The sequence below is a fragment of the Tachyglossus aculeatus genome, chromosome 14 (assembly GCF_015852505.1).
Source record: "Tachyglossus aculeatus isolate mTacAcu1 chromosome 14, mTacAcu1.pri, whole genome shotgun sequence".
NCBI lineage: Eukaryota > Metazoa > Chordata > Mammalia > Monotremata > Tachyglossidae > Tachyglossus > Tachyglossus aculeatus.
Genome location: NC_052079.1, coordinates 37387203 through 37402311, shown reverse-complemented (window position 1 = coordinate 37402311; position 15109 = coordinate 37387203). Strand labels below are relative to the sequence as shown.

General features: G+C 43.2%; 1 protein-coding gene across 3 annotated transcripts in view; it reads right to left on the bottom strand.

The window, feature by feature from the left end:
• Nucleotides 1-15109, bottom strand: part of NUDT4 (nudix hydrolase 4) — a 45405-nt gene that overhangs the window by 20170 nt on the left and 10126 nt on the right. The window contains exon 2 of one of the 3 annotated variants that reach the window (XM_038756363.1): nucleotides 7227-7330. The exons of the other annotated variants lie outside the window; for them this stretch is intronic. The gene's annotated coding sequence lies outside the window, so the exon portion shown is untranslated. The remainder of the gene's footprint in view (nucleotides 1-7226; nucleotides 7331-15109) is intronic. 3 annotated transcript variants of the gene reach the window in all.

Sequence of the window (15109 nt, the reverse complement as noted above, 5' to 3'; positions counted from 1 at the left end):
AATTGAGGGTGTGGATAGACAGATGGATCTGTGCACTTGAAATCAATCATATTTATTGAGCGCTTACTGTGTGCAGAGCACTGTACTAAGCGCTTAAGTACAAATTGGCAACATATAGAGACAGTGCCTACCCAACAGTGGGCTCACAGTCTAAAAGGGGGAGACAAAAACCAAACATACTAACAAAATAAAATAGAAAGATTGAAATTAATCTTGAAATTAAAATTGAAAGACAGTTTAAGTGGGGCATGATGTTTTCTAAGCACAGGAAAGAGTGGTTTTCACTTCTGCCACTAGAAAACACCCCTCTGAATTCAGAATATAACTACACCTGGATAAATTAAGAAGCTCAGGATGTGGCTGGCTCAAAAATCCAGGGTGCGGGGGCCCGGAACTATGGAATCAAGACTCAGGAATGGAGGTCATCAAGATGCTTGGACCCAGACATCTGAACTGTAGATTTACTAAAACCCTGGCATTAGCAGAGCAAGTCATTAGCTTGGAAGGTGGTATCTGCAAGAGAAAGGCTTTGCATACTCAGACTCTGCTTAGGGAACTGAAATGGCCACGACTTTGGGGAATGAGTGCCTCTAGTTGGCCCTTCATCCAGGATGTCCTTAAAAAAAAAAAAAGTATTTTTTAGGCATTTAAATATATGCCAGGCACTGTACTAAGCACTAGGGTAGATACAATATAATTAGGTTGCACACAGTCCCTGTCCCACATAGGGCTCACAGTATAAGTAGGAGAGAGGGCATTGATGAGATGTATGCCATTTATTAATCTAAATTTAATATTAGTAAAAGTTAAGCCTCATCTATGAGAAGTGTTCACTGAATGTCAGCGTTGGGGAAAAGCACAAGAATCTTTCAGTGACTTAAGATTTACATCAAGTAATTTCAAATCCAGTTTTATTCCCACTCTGACTAATGCTACATGGCTCAACAAAACAGGAGTTGATCATTAGCTGCTGAGTCACACCCCAATCACAGACCTAGTATTCATGTCTTCAGACCCTGCCTAACCCCAAATGCTCACAGAAGAGGTCCAAGAGTTAAGCCGGCAAAAGCCAGGCAGTGAATTTACTGACTGCCTATCATGTGTGCAGAGCCCTGCATTAGGCACTTGGGGAAAATGCAATTCAGCTAAGTGACACAATCCCTGCCCACCAGGATTTATAATCTAACTGGTGAGACAGAAAATTATTTACAGTTGGGAGGAAAGATAGTTAAGTGAATAATTGTTTAAACAATTCAATACATAAATAGATATTTACCAAAAAAAGTGTTACAGGGGATTGTGAGTAAGTATGGAAGTGGCAGTTGGGAGAAGGAAACCTTATGGGGCAAACGCTGCAGAGCAGGTAAGGTTTCAGAAGGACTTTGGGGAAGAGCGGTGGTCTGGCCAGTGGGAAAGGGGTGGAAGCGGAGGAGGTCCAAGCAAAGGAAAGGACTCGAGCAAGGGGAAATGATATGGTTTGTGGAATTCCAGCTCTGTAGGAAATGAAGAGGTGCATCAACAAGGAGAGAGGTGGTGGAAAGTGCAGAGTCCATGGCCACGAGCTTGTTAGATGGAGAGGAAAGTAGGCAGCCGTTGGAGGTTTTTGAAAGTAGGAGACAAGTGAGCAGAAAATTTGAGGTAGATGACCTGAACTGTGGAGTGCAGTATCAGTAGAGAAAGTTAAAAAAAAGACGGTGGCAGGGAAACCAGTGAGGAGGCTGATACAGTAAGAGCCAGCTCTCGGTTGACATTTTGAGCTACAATGAAAGGTACTTAAGTTAATCAGTCAATGGCATGTATTTATTGACTGTTTACTGTGGGCAGAGCACTGTGCCAAGTGCTTGGGAGAATAGAGCACTCGGCCCTGACGAAGCACCGGAGGATCCACACCCGAGGCCACCCTTCCCTCCCTCCACAGCTGCTATCATCTCTACGCCGATGACACCCAAATCTATATCTCCGCCCCTGCTCTCTCTCCTTCCCTCCCTCCGGGCTCGTATCTCCTTCTGCCTTCAGGACATCTCCATCTGGATGTCTTCCCGCCATCTAAAACTCAATATGTCCAAGACTGAACTCCTTATCTTCCCTCCCAAACCCTGCCTTCTCCCTGACTTTCCCGTCACTGTAGACAGCACTACCATCCTTCCCGTCTCACAAACCCACAACCTTGGTGTCATCCTCTACCCTTTCCTCTCCATCCAAGCCGGTACCTTGCTGGTTCAATCTTTCATCCTATCCCAACTGGATTACCGCATCAGCCTCCTCTCTGATCTCCCATCCTCCTGTCTCTCCCCGCTTCAGTCTATACTTCACGCTGCTACCCGTATTATCTTTATATAGAAACGCTATGGGCATGTCACTCCCCTCCTCAAAAATCTCCAGTGGTTGCCTGTCAACCTACAAATCAAGCAAAAACTCCTCAGGCTGTCCATCACCTTGCCCCCTCCTACCTCACCTCCCTTCTCTCCTTCTACAACCTAGCCTGCACCCTCCGCTCCTCTGCCGCTAACCACCTCACTGTGCCTCGTTCTCCCCTGTCCCACCGTCGACCCCCGGCCCACGTCCTTTCCCGGGCCTGGAATTCCCTCCCTCCACACATCCGCCAAGCTATCTCTCTTCCTCCCTTCAAAGCTCACCTCCTCCAGGAGGCCTTCCCAGACTGAGCCCTCTTTTTCCTCTCCTCCACCCCATCCCCCCCGCCCTACCTCCTTCCCCTCCCCACAGCACTTGTATATATTTGTACCGAGTAATTACTCTATTTTACTTGTACATATTTACTATTCTATTAACTTTGTTAATGATGTCATATAGGTACAGTTCTATTTATTCTGACAATTTTGACACTTGTCTACAAGTTTTATTTTGTTGTCTGTCTCCCCCTTCTAGACTGTGAGTCCGTTGCTGGATAGGGACTGTCTCTATGTTACCGATTTGTACTTCCCAAGTGCTTAGTACAGTGCTCTGCACACAGTAAGCGCTCAATAAATACGATTGAATGAATGAATGAACAGAGTTGGTAGATATGTTTCCTGCCCACAAGGAGTTTACAGTCTAAGGAAAGAAACCTTAAAATAAGTTACAGATATAAACGTTAAGTGCCATGGGACTTAGGGTGAATAAAAGGTACAAATCCAAGTGCAAGGGCTCCACAGACGGGAGATTGGGGGAAATGAGGGCTTAGCTGGGGAAGGTGCCTCTTGGAGGAGATGTAAATTTTCAAAACCCCTAAATTTACAGTCTGTTTCAGCTTTGTGAGTTTCCACTTCACCTCTTCCCCTAAACTCCTTTATGATATTAACTCTCCTTATTGCCTCCAGCAATGTACTTCCTCAAAAATAAAACAGATGCATGGTCCTTGGTGGAGCAGTAGAGATGAGGGCAACATGGCTTCCAGGTGGAATAACCAGGGAGTGTCCACATTGATTTTATTGCCAAATCGGAGTTGTCCACCCTGCTGTGGAAATTCTCCTGCTCAATGTAATTACATTCGTTCTAACTGTAGTTCCTATAGGAAAATTGGTTCCATCTTACATTTCTATTTAAGACCCAGTTTTCACAGACCTAATTATTTGTCAAATCTATCAATGAATGGTATTTATCGAGCGCTAACTTCATGCAGAACACCGTACTAAGCGCTTGGAAGAGTACAATACAGCAGAATTAGCAGGCATGTTCCCTGCCCATAACGAGCTTACATTCTAACCAGGAAATGGTCACTTGGTTGTTGCAGTTAAATGCACTGCACTGAGTATTTGAAAAGAAAAACAGAAACATTCCTCATGCTGGGAAGGGACAGAGCTGAAGCATGTTACAGAGAAAGCACGGGCAGAACTGAGTGACAAATTGAGATGTGATTCCTAGGTCCTTCTCTGGGCTGGAATCATCTTCAAAACCACCGGAAAGAAGGCTCAAATGCCAAGAGTTGTTCCATTTTCTTCCGATGAAAAGGGGTGGTTTAGACTTTCCATAAGGATCCCAGAAACTTCATTATGTTGCCACCACCCGTTGATCCCCCAGATAAGCACTGGCACAGGAATCAGCTGGGATCCAGCTACCCAGTCTTGCCTTGAGTGCTGGTTGCTGGCAGTTGGCTGACTTCTCCTCCCTCCTTTTCCACTCTTTTACAGGTAACTTGGCTTCCGGCAAGCATGAGCCTCACACACTCCCTGCTTAACCCAGACTCTGTAAGTGATCTTAATAGTTTTCCAAAATAGATTATACATTTTAACAATTACCATTCTTAATCAGGTAATAGCTTTAAACCAATGTGAGATATCATAACTGCCTTTTCTTTAAGCAGGGACAACTTTCTTCTCCCACCCCCAGAACCCTCTTATTTCCCGGCAATTAGCTCCCTCTAGACTTTATGCTTCTTGTGAACAGGGAATGTGTCTACCAACTGTTACACTGTCCTCTTCCAAGCACTCAGTATACTGTTGTGCACACAGTAAACACCCAATACCATTGATTAGCCTCAGTGATTTAACTGCAACCATTCAGACTTGGTCCTCCCTGCTGTACTCAGCCTTTCTCAGAGACCTCCCCCCAGGCCAGTCACTTCTGAGTTTGCTTCTCCTGTGTGGGTTCTGCCCAGCTCAGCCTTCACAGTTGAAAAAGAAGAACCAGAAGACACCTAAGGGCTCCTGGGACAGGAAGAATTGTGGTGGTGTTGACAGAGATGTACACTCAGTAATCCTAAAGCACAGGGGTTACGTTCCCGATAAACTCAGGGTTAAGACAACTTGTGGTAAAATAATAATAATAATGGCATTTATTAAGCGCTTACTATGAGCAAAGCACTGTTCTAAGCACAGAGAGGTTACAAGGTGATCAGGTTGTCCCATGGGAGGCTCACAGTCTTAATCCCCATTTTACAGATAAGGTAACTGAGGCACAGAGAAGTTAAGTGACTTGCCCAAAGTCACACAGCTGACAATTGGCAGAGCTGGGATTTGAACCCATGACCTCTGACTCCAAAGCCCATGCTCTTTCCACTGAGCCACACTCCTTCTCTAATAATGTGTGTGCAATAATGTATAATGTGTGCACCTTTCTTCAGGCAAGGCACTGGTGTTCTACTCAGATTGGGAATATTCTTCAGACACATCTAACAGTGTTCAATCCAAAACACATAGTAAGAACATGAATTTACCAGAGTGCTGTCTTCAAGAATGAAGGAAAATATTTGAAATACACCTATTAACATTGGTATTTATTAAGCTCTGTGCCAAGTGCTGAACATAGAGGTTAACCAGATCTGACAGTTCCTGCTCCACAGCGGGCTCACCTTAACCCCATTTTACAAGAAAAAAATTGACATGTCCAAGATCACACCACAGGCACGTAGCAGAACGAGGCCTAGAGCCCAGATTTCCAGACTTTCAGCCTTGTCTTCTTTCCACTAGTCCACACTGCTTCCCTTATGACACAATTCTGTAAAAACCTGTTCTTCATACTCAAAGACACCATCATTGACCTACAGTAAAGACAGCTGTGAAGTAACTCAACAGTTCCATCCTTAACTCTAAGAGTTTAGGAATATGGAGGAAGTATTAGATGAAAAAACAACTAAGGCCCAGAAAAATCAGAGCAGACATTAGCAGTCCCCACTGACCATGCCACACAGCAACACATACTACAATGGTATTTGTTGAGCATTTACTGTATGTAGACCACGTACTAAGAACTGGAGAAAATATAACAGAGTGGGTGGACGTGATCCCTGCCCCCTAGAAGCTTACAGCTGAGTGGGGAAGACTGCCATTTCCTCTAAGTATAATCTATTTTAATGCCCGAATATACGGATATGTACATAAGTGTGTGGGTAGGACGAGTATCAAAGGGGTACAGACCTAAATGCATAGACTGTGCAGACGGGAAGGCCTTGTGGAGGAGTTGCAATTTTGTTAAGGCTTTGAAGATGGAGACTGTATCCAACCACATTTGCTTGTATCCTCCTCAGCTCTTAGTACAGTGTATGGCACATAGTAAGCACTTAAAAAAATACCACAATTCTTATTACTATTATTATTATGGGGGATAGCAGTGGCCTGTCAGATATGAAGGAGAAGGGAGCTCCAGGTCAGAGGGAGAACACGGTCAAGGGGTCAAAACACTAAACAATGCTCCAGAATGACATAGCCTGCCACATTTTGGCCCTTCTTGCCCTCTTAGGTCCCCCTCCCTCTCTACATTGCTGTCCTCTCTCTGACCTATTCTCTGCCTCAGGTCACGGGAGCAGTGGCACTCAAGGTAAAGGAGAGATGTGACCGTCGGCACAACCGGAACCTGTAGGCAAACTGCGGCACCCAAGTATCGGCCAGTGACAACCATAGAACCAATTTACATCCTGTACTTTTCCCCCTTGGAAAGCACAAAGGAAAACCATCACTGCCAGTCCCCAAGCTAGATCTTCCAGAAATCACCACTCTCGCACCCCGGTTAATAAAACACTCAATTTTTAACGCAAACCAAAAGCTTTCTTAAACCTACTCTGATCAGAGGAAAAAGTACATGCCAAGGCATGCTGGATATTCAACATAAAACATTTAAGGAGCCATTTGGATTCAAGCATCACCTCTTGCCTGCCACCAGGCACAGTGTGTTGCTTTGCACAGAACCACTGTTCCTCAACTGTATTCCACTTTCTGAATTAAAGTCATTAATAATAGCCTGGCCCCCCACCCACACTCCCTAACAAGCCAGAGAGGGAGAGATATTTCACACTCAAGCTCAGACTGGAACAACAGGCTTTACATCCTCACCCCCCCCCCCCCCCCCGCCCCTTTCATTTTAAACAAATGGAGAGATATGAAAAGCTAGAAAAACTGACTCCAGACAAATGCAGTAGAAATGGCACTGGCACACATACTAACCCAGGCAATGCGGTAGTGTTCCTGCAAACCCTCATGTTATCAAAAATGGGGTTTAGTCAGTCATTTCAATAAGTGGGGAAAGGTGGTTTGAAGATAAAAAAAAACAAAAACAGGACAAAGTCTGTTACACTGGTGCAAATTCGAGAAGGCTGTAAAGGACACAAAGCTTTATAAGGCTTGCTTCAAGGAGTCTGCACTTTCTATCCCTTACTCTGACACTTTAACAGTGGACATTAGCAACTCATGGGGAACCTGTTTGCAACTTTACATACACCCCCAGTTCTCCTGTAATGCCGGGGTTGCATTTGGGCAAAACCCCACAGTAAGGGAAACTTGTGCTGTAATACTCACCCATTCAGAAGCTGCACACAAGCGCACAAACCGTTCCTTCCGACACCACAGTGTGCTGTGTCCAAACAGACGTGCGTTGCTAGAAGAAACTCCTTAACAGCAGTCTAGTCAAAACAGGTAGTGAAAACATATTATGGTAGTAGAATTGAGAGCATATATAGTTGTCCTTCATGCTCGAAGATGCCAGTGATGGTGAAAGTCACCTATGGGTGCATATGCAGCCGAAAAGGCTACTGTGGGACCCACGTGGTCCTCAGTGGCATTATGCACGTAGAAAAATTGGCCTGAGAAATGCTGTTAGGGTTGTGGTTTGCAGTGCCTGGTGCTCTTTTGGATTCAAGTCATTTTCTCGTAAGCAGTATATGACAGACAGCGCTTCTCTGAGGGCCTGGACAATGCCATCGAGACAGTCCCATGGAAGGACAAGCCATTATTCTAGGTGACTGATGTCAGAGTTGGCTGTGGCTGAGGTCTGGTCCAAAGTCTTAGTTGGGCCTGGGGTAGGCAAAGCACACACACGTACACGTACTCAGAAGAGTGAGGAACCAGCCAGTTATCTCAAACACTGTGTTCCAGTTGGCGGCGAGACATAACACCATACTCCCATCACTGGCATCTAAGAGATTGTCATCATTAGGCAGTATGATAGAAAGGGTGTCAGGGTCACATTTTAGGAGGGACACCCTTGCTGTCTACCATCTAGTGGCCAGCAAAATGAGATTTGAGCCGGCCCTCTACGAAGAAATTCATCACGTGAGCCGTAGCTCTAGATGCCAAAATGGCACGACCTGGCCAACAAAATGGAACAGCCTTTTGATTCCCTCTCGTATCCCGAAAGCACAGATCTTGAGATCTGATGGTCGGTATTCAGCGACAACTCGTCCACAGATTTTCTTGGCTTTCCCAAGAGAAAACACTCATAATCCTCTTCCCATTTCACAGATTAGGGGACTGACACCAGGGAAGTTAAGTGACTGGTCCAAGGTCACATAGGCCAACGGCAGAGCTGGGCTTAAGAGAACATGAGTCCCCGTGGTCTTTCTGTGATGCAATGTTGTCTTTCAAAGTATGATCAACAGTGAGCATGGATCAACTCCATTGAAAAAAAAATTGGCCTCAAAAGGAGCTGGCACATCTGGCACAGCAGGGCTGGAAAGGCAAGTGGTGGATGGCGAAAGCTGAGGGCTCTAGGCATTGGCTGACCACAAAGAAAGCAAGAAGTTTTTGAAGAGCCCATTCAGTTTACGGGCCCTAATCCCATCCTAAAAGCTAAGGAATCACAACTATCACCCATTGAGCTGCAGCGTTGGATAGGTGGGCTGAACGTTTCAAAAGTTCTCAACTACCCACCAGTAGTCCCAAATTCTCCTAAATGATCAGAAGCAGCTTCCTATAATTAGCCATCTTGCACTCTCACCGACCACGTGACAAGTACTGACAGCTACTAAGTCAAGCTTCAGACCAGGTGACAATCCTACATGGGTGTGCGAGTTCATGGGCACGAGCTCACGGGAAAGATCCGTGAACTGTGCATAATTCAATTTGGGAATGATAAAGGTGCTCAGCTGTGCCCGTTTTCCATCTCTTTTAGACTGTGAGCCCACTGTTGGGTAGGGACTGTCTCGATATGTTGCCAACTTGTACTTCCCAAGCGCTTAGTACAGTGCTCTGCACACAGTAAGCGCTCAATAAATACGATTGATGATGATGATGATCTCCGTATGGAGGAAAGGCAATTGTGCCTCAAGTGATAACAATCATGAGATCTCTCCTGGCCAATGCTGGGACGGTTCTGGCCAGAGTAATGCTGGACTGTCTAACCAGCTAATGGAGGGGAGGAAAAATAAAAAAATAAAAATTGGGGGGAAAAAAAAGAGCACTTCCTGGAAGGCAGTGTGGTGTTTGATTCTGATATGGTACTACTGATCTGATCTTCTGGACAACTGCAGAGAACAGAACAAGGACCTGAATATTGGGCTCAAAGGCTTGTGACTCAGTCAACTGCAATGGCTGGTGGGCTGTTCTTTGCACGTTTGGCTGCTCAGAAACTTTTATCATAAAAGTCGCGCCACAACGGAATGACAACAACAGGTGTTGAAGTAGCCTTGATCCGGAACTCGGTCTCAAGTGACGTCAAGAGCTGTGTTTTCGAACGGATGCTTTTCGCCACGATGTTCTGAGCAATCGATGAGTTCACAGCCATGGGATGTGAGGAGTCAATCTTACAATATTGACTAGATGGTGGAATCAAATTAAGCAGCAACTCTGTTCAAAGAAAGACGGTAAAGACTCTCATTCACGTGCTACCACTTGCAGATGACTGCATGCTGTTGGCCAATATTCTTCAAGATATTCTAAACAAGTTTGAGCCATTCGCTGCTTTGGGATGAAGAAAAAAAAGTCAGTGTCTGAAAAAAGCCATGTGTCTGCCAAAATTCAACACCACAGCTCCTGCTCCAATGATGATATGCAGCTTAAGTGATGAAAAATTCTGCTACTTGAACGGACTGCATTTGGAAAATGCTACTATTGAGGTTGCTGTATTACAAGGCATCAACATGGCTAGTGTAGCATCTGGAAAACTGGACCACAGCTCTGGAAAGTCAAAGTCATGGCAGAGACCAGTGTCAACCATGGTATTATCACCATCACAACACTGCTACGTGGCTTTAAGGCACGGACAGACACTCTCTAACGTGATTTGCCCAGTTCAAGGCAGATCACTGGCACGAGATGTCAAGTTGCACCCCGAACACAGAGGTCTTATAAGGCTTTGGATCAGAGGCACTGAAGCAGACAACAGGAGCATGGCTGCCAAGGTGTGATCACCTAATCTTTATGCACAGAAAGCTCGGCAATGGAGTTCTCCTCAGCGGAAAAGGTACATGAACATACCAAAAGCCAGTCACAGGGCATTTTCTACTGATACTAGTGCTTAGAAGTTTGCAGCCTGGGATACGGCCTCTTGGTGTTGTAGCTGCCACTAGGTTATTCAGTCCTTTTAGGACAGATGCACTGATGTAGTAGAGAGATGTGCTTGCAAAAGGCTGTTTCGAGCACTGCAGAACTACTGCTCTCCTTCATGGGTGCCATCTGTGATCGAGCGTGCGCCAGAAGTACCCCTCAAAAAAACACACTGGAAGTGACAGGTCTTCCATTATTTTTGAAGTGAGAATCCATCATCAGAAAGCAATGAATTTTAAATAACTGGAACGCTAATTAAAAGGGTTGCCACAGGCTCCCGTCATACTGCTTGGAACAGCGTTTACGGCAGAGTCACATCCCACTTCAACCAATTCACTTTATGGAATGGTATCACATGCTAAAAAGTCTTGTTCTGATAGGAATGGCTTAAATCCTCAAGCACATGGGACTTAAAAAGTAGTCAGTCAGGCCCCGTATTCCCTGGGCTCTGTTGGTTTGGGCTCCAAGTTTTCAGTCCATGCAGAGGGCACTAGAAAAAATCATCCAGGAACAGGGATGTAATATGAGGATGGTAGCTGTGTAGCTACGCTTAACCATGAAGACCTGCAGTCACAGTGTATTTATCCCATGATTGATGAGGAAAATGTTTATCTAGGTTAAAACATTATTATGAAAACATTACAGGGAATTTTACTCTCCCTACTAGGAGCAGCTTTAGACCGCACAATTCTGTGAACCGCTTCTACATTGGGGCAGTTATGAACGGATTTAAATAGTAATGCTTTGCTTCACCAAACCGTAGCTTTCCCCTCAAAATTCCTTCCAAAAGAGCCACCTCTCCACTATGCCTCAACCTCATGACAGTTCCTCATCGCGCCTATCCATTTTTTAATGGATTTAGCTTACTGCCTATTTCTTTTTTCATGTTAAATTGTTGTACGTAAAATTTGTCTCCCTCCCTCCATGGTAAGCTCAAAGTCAGGGATCATGTCTTCTATATGTTTCCCAAGTGCCAGTACAATACTCTGCATCTAGGAGGTCCTCAAGAAATACTGATGCTGAGAGGGACTAGGTTGTCACAAGGTGGGAAACAGACTCCTATTCCTTGTATGGGAAAGAAAATGAACATAAATCATCTTCTCCCAGCCACCTCCTGAGTCACTCAGTTTTTTTTTGTTAAAGACCATAGTCACATCTGGGCTCTTTTGATATGGCAGAAAGTTATCTGACTGAAAAGTGTGTTTACTGTAACTAGTAAAAATTCAGAAAGATTAAAAAAAATTGATCATACTAGAAATTTAAAGTGCTCTACCAAGTGGTCCATTAATTCAGTTAGAAACTTAACTACCCATATCAATAGTTGACACATTGTGTTTTGTTCAGGTTTTTACTCAACATAATGATTCCCTTTACTAGGTGACTTTGTATATAGTATACTAAAACTAGACAGGTTTTTACTCAGCTTTTTTAACTTTTTCTCAACTCAAGTTTTTACTCAAAAACTAGACAGGTTTTTACTCAGCATAATGATTCCCTTTACTAGGTGACTTTGTATATAGTATGCTAAAACTAGACAGATGTAAAAAATGGTGCCAACTACATTCTACTAACCACTAGCCTTAGTACCTAAAAAAAACAAATTTAAAATTCCCTATGTACATATGCAAATCTGGTTAAACTAGAGGAAAATTCTGTGAAGCCTCACATGAGACCCAAGGAATGAGGTTACTGAATGAAGCTATTCACAAACATTTTTCTCATAAAAAAAAAAAGGAACAGAAAGAGTCAGGGCAAGACAAGAAATATCATTTCAGCCATATTCATTTTCTAATGTTGGTAATGGTTGGCTGCTACTAATGCTCGAGAATACCTAAAAAGGTGTACAGAACATCACTGAAGTGTAGTGTCACTGGTACTACAGAGAAAATAGTATACTTCTTGCAGTACATAACACACAAAAAAAAAACCCCAAACCATATTCTGTATTAGAGAGCAACCAATTTGTATTTTTATATGGTCTCAAGAAGGTAGTGTCACTGGTACTACAGAGAAAATAGTATACTTCTTGCAGTACATAACAAAAAAAACCCAAAACCAAAACCATATTCTGTATTAGAGAGCAACCAGTTTGTATTTTTATATGGTCTCAAGAAGGTAAGCGACTACAATACAAAATAAAAATGAAAATTTACAAGATTGAGCATAGGAATCAAACTAAGAACACTTTAACATTGAGCTGTTTATTTACACCTAACAATTTGTGTAGCAAAATTAATTGTGGACTCATGGCCAACATGATCAGAATCCATCCTAAAGAGATCATTTTCCACAAGACTATCAGGTTTCAGGGAAAGAAATTACTTTCACAAAAACTGAAGACAAGCCTACTTATAATGGACTAAACAAAAGGATAGAGATAGATTAATAATAATGATGGTATTTGTTAAGTGCTTACTATGTGCAAAGCACTGTTCTAAGCGCTGGAGGAGTACTCAAAACCACATGGGACTATGATGCCAAATTGCAGAAATAAAGTTACTACATGGTATCAGTAACTTTCTCACTACAGAATGAGGAGCGGCATGACCTAGTGGAGAAAGCACCAGCTTGGGAGTCAGCGGACCTGGGTTCTAATCCCAGCTCTGCCACTATTCTGCATTATGACCTTGGGCAACTCCTTTCACTTCTCTGCACCCCAGTTTCCTCATCCATAAAATGGCAATTAAGACTGAGCCCCATGTGGGACAGGGACTGTGACCAACCCAATTATCTTGTATCTAACCCAACACTTAGTACAGTGCCTGGTACATAGTAGGTGCTTAATACAGTTGTTAATAATAATGATAATTGTTATGGGATCTGAGGACACCAATAAACTGAAATTACCCAGCAGTTTTGGGATGGTGTTTTAAATATGAAAATCATAGCTTTGATTTAAAGAGACAATGGAATGACTTCATAAAGGTCTACATTACAACTGCTATCATTAACATAGCTATAAGGAATGAAATATTATACATTTTTTCACCTATTTCTGTATAGTAATCTATACTATACAGGGCAATCCATCCATGGATTCTCTATTGAGATTTCAGGAAACAAAAAACAAGAAAATCCAACTGATTTAAAACCATTAGCCAAGTTTTGTTCTTTTAAAGAATCAATATCAATCAATCCTGCTTCCAATGAAAGTAGTGCCACACAAGCTGTACATTCCAAGTTGTGTTTCCAACTAGAAAGGTACTTTCTGACAAGTTTAGCTAAATATTTCTTCAGTGCAATTGCAAACAACTTATGAATCAGTTTTAGACAACAGAACAGATTTCAAAAGTAAGTTTCTCCCTGCCAAATGCTACCTCTAAATTCTGGTCAAGAAATAAGTTTACAACAAGCTTTTTCCTTGCCATCAAATGCACACAAGACAACCATTACCAAATAGCCACTTACCCTGAAAGACTCGACATTCAATAACGCAGTAGTAAGTTGTCTGAGAAGACCCTGAATGCCAGTCACTATTTCATATAGTTCAATTTAGTACACTAGAAGATCAGTACTAAAAGCTACACTACTGCCCTGATTTTGTCTTTACAGACAGATAAATAAGACTTGAAACTAGCCTTTCACAGCAACACATAATTGTGATTACAGAGATTCAGCTGTGGCTGCCACAGCAAATTCAACTAAAGCCTCTGAATATATTAGCTACCTCACTAAGTACACCTGAAATAGTTAAATTTACCAACTTGAGGATCGGCTGCAATTTACTGGACAAGTTATAAAAACATCTAATGAAGTTTCAGTGTTTAATCAGAAGCAAAGTGATCTGGTTATGGGAAAAAGGATTGTCCCATTTCAGTAAAACCATCAGGATCCGAAAGCCACGGGGGAAAAAAAAAAAAAAGGGATATCAATGCAGTGGAATGCTTTCACCTACCAAAACACTTTATTCGCCTTCAGCTGTCTTTTAAAATAGTACGCAACCACTTGTCAACAAAAGTTTGGCCTTATTTTCCCCCAAAGTTTGTGAAATCGCTTGCAAGAGCCAAGAAACCAGGCTTCGGAAAGTCCATCCAACTTCTTTATAATGTCCACTAATTAGCTGCCTCCATCGGCCAGGAATCATTTGCCTTTAATTCTGTTTCAAATTCAATGCCTTTCACCGTGCAGTCAGAGGAGTAAATGAGAAGCACCGTATAGCGAAAAATCGGTCTACATATGGGTGAGATCCGGTCGGAGGGCACGGAACCGAGAATCGCCATCCAAGAGGCGCAATTATTCTTTATCCTATTTATTGAGCATTTACCGTGTGCAAAGCACTGTACTAAATGCTTGGGACAGTACTATGTCACATCAGCCACCGTCCCTGCCCACAATGAGCTCACATCCTTTAAACTGGTGGGCACTGGGAGAATAATCACACACACACAGAAAGGGTTTGGCCTCTACTCCTAAATTGATGATGATGAGGGTACAAATTTCGACTCCCTGAAATGAGCACTTAAACATCTACTATTCCGAAAAGGCTTTCAACCACCTTTTGTCACATCATTGGGCTCGCACGTTAACGCAGAGGCAAGAATCAATTAATCCCGAGATGAAGTTAACACCGCAACAGGGTGGTGGTTTGAAAAAACTAGTTTTCTCCTCCCCTCCCTGGTGACATTGACACTCTTCAGCAACAGACCTCGTCTTCTCCCCATCTTGACACTGAAAAGGTGATGAGTCTTTTTTAAAAAAAGAAACAAAAACACCAAAAAAAAAAAAACCCCTCATTTGTCCGGGTGGGAGAAGCAGCGTGGCTCAGTGGACAGAGCCCGGGCTTTGGAGTCAGAGGTCATGGGTTCAAATCCCAGCTCCGCCAACTGTCAGCTGTGTGACTTTTGGCAAGTTACTTAACTTCTCTGTGCCTCAGTTACCTCATCTGAAAAATGGGGATCAAGACCGTGGGCCCTCTGTGG